Below are 5,628 nucleotides of genomic sequence, written 5' to 3'. Positions count from 1 at the left end.
CACTCAAGGCCCTTCTCATGCTGGATGATGCTACAATTCTCCTTCCAGGCTTGGATGGTAAGTTGACAGGAGTATGATATTATTTATAAGTCATGTTCCAGAACCCTAACAAGATTCATCATTCAGCCCATGGACCAGCAGGTAATCTTTAACCTTAAGAAACTGTACACTGAAGCACTATTTCACAGGTGCTTTGATAGGACCTATGGTGTACTGTTAACCCTCAGAGAGTTTCACTTCGGTATCCTCCATTGCATAAGTTAATAGACAAAGCCTGGGAGCAAGTGTCTCACACAACCATGAGCTCAGCCTAGAGGAAACTGTGGCAAGATACAGCAGAGAGAGGATTTCAGGGTTTTAAAGCTGAGCCTGTGTGAAGAAAACTTTGCCTCTGGTGAAATCCAAGGGCTTGCAGGTCACCAACAAGAATGTGGAGGAATTATTGCCAGACTACAGTGTAAAGCTCACCACCGAAGAACTCCAAAACCTTCAACAGAAGCATCAATGAATGGTATTTAAGGAAATGTCTTCAGGGGGGGGAGGAGGGAAGGAAAGACGTTCCTAGTTCACTAGTTAAGGAAATGTATGCTAAATGGGTGGAGCTACAAACATCTGTGGAAAATTATCATCCTAACAAAGCTATAAACCAAATGGTAAACCTTTTCAATGACATTACCATGTCTCACTCTTGTTATAACAGTTTAAATATGCAATCATTTGGGGAGGCAACAGATTAACCCATTTTATGCTATTGTATGGGGAAAAATTGCTTTGGTTAACAAACTGGTTCTTGATCAGCATCCTGGAGTGCTTTAAGTTCATTAACCAAGGTATCGCTGTACATATAATACAAAAGATATGGCAATCCTTTTGTAGGTTTGCTTGAGTGAAGGAAGCATGTTTAAATATTCTGGGGTTTGTTGATCTACAACCATAACCCTAGCCATTATTTCTAATTCTTTAGTAACTGCTAAAAGTCTGACACAATTTCTCATGGTGAAAATAGTATTTTATTACCTTATCTGCTCTATTAACAACTTAAGTCTTACACCTAGGGAGCTTGGACTTCCAACGGTAGTAACAGTCTACTGGACACAATATATTTTTTTGTATATTTCAGGTATCTTATAAGCTGGAAAATATGGTAATTTAGCTGCAACTTGTCTACCAAAACTTTAAAAATGCAGTTATCAAAATTTCAGGACTAAATACCATGTCAAACACTCCTTGCAAAATACTTTTGCTATTCCTTTACTATAAAATTATCTGTTGAGAAGCAGCAGCTGGTTTACATGATCAACAGAAATACTAAAGCCATCATATTTCAAAAACAGTACTGTTGGAATTAATCTTCAAACAAACCTGTCAAGCAAAGCTGAAGAATAGCAGTGATGATAAAAAGAATAAATAAAAGTTGAAAAAATACTAATTAATAAACAGACCATGTAAGTAGGCAAGAGAAGTGGGGGCTCCCTGTCATGGGATAACCCACTTGTCTTAATCATTTTAGTTGATTCAATATTGAATTCATCTCTCTGTATACTCACATTGACTAAAGAAAATGTCCTCACTGATCCTGACTGGCACAGTATCTAATTCCAATATGAACACATCAAATTCACAAAATTAATTTACAGCATCTACACCTAAAGAAACTACAATATAGTCAAAATATCACATTGTTATAAAAGACATCCCCTTAAACTAAATTTAGGCAGCACACTAATAACATAAATAAAAAGGTGCAAAATCTGTAGGGGACAGTTTCGTGTCCTGTATGTCGCATTAATCACTGACTTGAGAAGCTAAAAATATCTGAATTTTCAGACTAATGTTAAGTCTAAACTCTTGACATTCATAATATAAATATCAGAAATTAAGATGTCATTAAAATATTCAGACTCATCCATTACAATCCATTCTATGTCATTCTTTAGAGCAATAATGTTTAATGCGATACTCATAGTGTACTGCCACTATACTATTATGTTTGTAATTAATGTCAGACCAACAACTACAAACATCTTGTGCAAAAATCTAATGTGCTTCAACACCAAAAAACTCTGTAAATAACATCACATCCAAAGATCACAACAATAAAAAGTTCTAGATGGTTCTACATACTTCATAAAAAACACTCAACATTCTGTAAAAACAACAAGACCTACTTGCCTGACTCTTAGCATGACTGGCAGGATCCTTAATCTGTAAGCTGCTTAGTTTCGATGAATCTTATCTTTATGTGAACACCATTATGGTAGAAATTCGTTTTTGTTTAGAATAGTTTTGCGCTTGATTTGAAATAGCATCGTACAAATATAACTATTTAAAAAATAACAGCTCTGTATACATTTAAGGATGGATGGGAAAATCACTCCCTCTTGTTCCATTACACCATTTCTAAAACTTGAAAAGCTACTGGATTTGTAAATATATTAATATATTTAAATCTGCCATAAATACAATATTCTGTTCCTCACTATAAATGACTGACAACCCACACCTTACAAAAAATTAACAGAATTATACTTGCTGGAGAAAAACGACTAGTGTTCATTCAGTTACGACCCATATGCAGACATACATTTCATGAAAATGTTCATGCCACATTAATAACCATAGCATACATAATCTATAATGGAATCTTGACTGAATTTAAGAGCTGATTCCCTTTACAATAATTTCTCAAATAAGGGAATATATTCGATATTCCATAATTTCCTTAGCATGGAGTACGGAAGTGTAGCAAAGTATGAAAACTACAAAACAATCAGACTGAAATGGTTCACTGTATTTGACTTCAAGCACAATATTTTAATTTAAATAAAAGTATTCACTTCATAAAATGGAATACTGAAAGTTTCTCTATAAAAAGGATCTTGAGTTGTGATTATTCATAAATGCTAATACTGTGTAAACCTTGAAAAACTGACTGATCATGGACTGTTCTGAGAAACCAACAAACATTCAGGGGCACAAGTGGCTTTACCTTTCTTGTTGATTTTACCTCTATAAATCAGTTCGTTAGATGTGGAAGTCAACAACCTCTTTTTACATCTTTTGTTGTTACAGTACTATAAAATACCATAATAATGTAATAAGATATGAGATACTCTCATAATCTTTAAATAATGCACAGTTATACTCAGTACTTACTGTATATCTATCTGTAACATGAAGCTCGACTCATGTTTGACGAACCCGTCTCACTAACTCTACATTCCTGGATATCGAGGATTTTTGTTCCAACACATCATCATTTCCATCTAGTCACCAACTGCACTAACTTTCCTCCTTCCACCTTAGACCTCCAAATTATGCACTTTCCATCAGCCTATCATCCTTTGCTTTTCCCCAAGACCAAAATCACCTTAACACCAATATCAATCTTTTAACTGCCAATCATTTTGCATTGTCCAAACTCTACAACCCTTCTTACTACAAACTATACACTGCAAACAATTCACCTCAATATTTTACACCTCTTTTTAATCTGTGGTACTTGCTATTGACATCCACACTTAATTCATAAAGAAGAGTTCAAGCAGCAATTCCTGTACAAAGTTTTCTTCTGCTGAGATTCCTCTTCTCTTCAAAATATATTGCAGAGCTTTTGCTGCCTTCCATTCTGAATCTATTCTGTGATTCACCTGTCCTCTTTTCCTACCATCATGTACTATCTTCAACGTCAAAATTCCTGCATGATTCAGCCATTTCCAATCTAATAATCCATATTAATGTCTTCCTGGCTTTCATTTATCTCCATACCCTTTTGCTCTACTGGCATTCAGTTTCAACTTCTCCTTTATTCCATCTTTTTCACCAGTTCGCTGATTCTCTTCACTGTCACCAATTAACATGGTAACATTTGCAAATACCAACCACTCTGCTCTTTTTTCACAGCTCTGTTCCTTATCCCAAAAATTTACACATATCTCTTATTCTTTCCCCAACTTACTCATCACTCCATTCCTAAAAATTTAAACCACAGAGAATGAATGACTATGAATTTTGGCCTGGCCCCGAGGCTGAGGAAGCCATTCAACGCCATTAAACCAGGAGTGAATTTTACAAGAAATCTTTCACTATATCATCAAAATATTCTTACCTATGCTTTGCATTCATTATTAAAACTAATAATAATTTTGACCAAGTTACATCTACACCACAGATTTGCAACATCCTCCACATCACATCTGTATCAATTATATCATAAGTTCCTGTCATGTCATGTGCTGCACTTTTTATTACTTTCAAAATCCCCAAAACAGTTTTGTACAAAACACTGAACTAAATAGTCTCTACATACAACAAAAAATTTGAGAAAGTTAACCTGTTATACTACATAAAGTTCTCAAACATTTTTTTTTAACTATATCAATCAATGTTAACAAAGAATTTGCCTACAATATATACAGGTCTATAGACATGGTAGGCTATTTGGAATGCTGGTTATGAATAGTGTATAAGTGGAAATGAAATTGATAGTTCTATAACACTTCCTCTATATGTTTCAGCACTTAGTAAAAATTTCTTGTCATAAATACTGAATATGACATTGCATCTCCCCATCTTTTCTTTAGATAGATCCTTTGAAATAATTTATTTTCAATTCTGATAGAGCCTCTAGTAATGTGTAACATAACGAAAATCAGTAAAACAGACTGAATCAAAAATTTCCCAACACTGACAACATTACAAGGGCCATACAGTATATCATTAATACCAATGATGAATAAATCCACAATAATGCAAATGTAAACAAAGATATATACAGTACAGTGAGAGCCTTAAAGCACATGCTTGATTCTCCTAATTCTAACTAAAAATGGAAAGAATTACTAATGAAGTAAAATGGTATGAAAATATTTTGAGTTGAAAGGAACTGCTTACAAAAGAAAACCAATCTTACTTGAAGATAAGTATGTAGTAATTCAAGTAATTCCATCATTCTCAGAAGATAAACCAGCTAACCCAGTGGTTCCCAAACATTTTTTGGCCATGCCCCACCTAACCACCTCTAAAATCCTGATACTCCATCATCTGAAGTACTTTACAATAAAATAAATGTACCTACCAAGTGCAAAATACAAATTGAGCTCACCTCAAGATAAGATTACTAAAGTTAGTCTTAGTGAGATCCTTGTGCTTCATGCCTGCTGCAGAGAGATTTTATAATAGGCACTCATTTAGTCAGCTTCAGTCTCAGATCACCTTGTTTAGCAATATCAAGTCAATTTCTTTTCTTCAGTAGCAAATCATTTACAGCACTAAAGCCACATTCAGCTAGATAAGAAGATGGGAATGTTAACAACAGTTTTCTTGCAAAGCTGGCTGAATTTGGGTATTTAGTTTCGGTCTCATCACTAACCCATGCCATCGCTCCTTTTATATTGAATAAAGTTTTAACTGACTTGTCATTTTGTATTTCTGGAAGTTCTTGGTACTGCACTGAACTTATGAAAGCCACTTGATGGTTGTAATGATGGTGGTGATATATTATATACAGTACATATGCAATTACACATATATATACCATATGTATTCAACTTGCACACTCATATTCATTCAGTCTTACTAAAAAAATTCGCTGTTAATAACTCATTCTCAATTATTTATAAAAATCAA

Source organism: Macrobrachium rosenbergii, chromosome 51, assembly GCF_040412425.1.
Source record: "Macrobrachium rosenbergii isolate ZJJX-2024 chromosome 51, ASM4041242v1, whole genome shotgun sequence".
NCBI classification, from domain to species: domain Eukaryota; kingdom Metazoa; phylum Arthropoda; class Malacostraca; order Decapoda; family Palaemonidae; genus Macrobrachium; species Macrobrachium rosenbergii.
Note: the sequence above shows the minus strand (reverse complement) of the source record.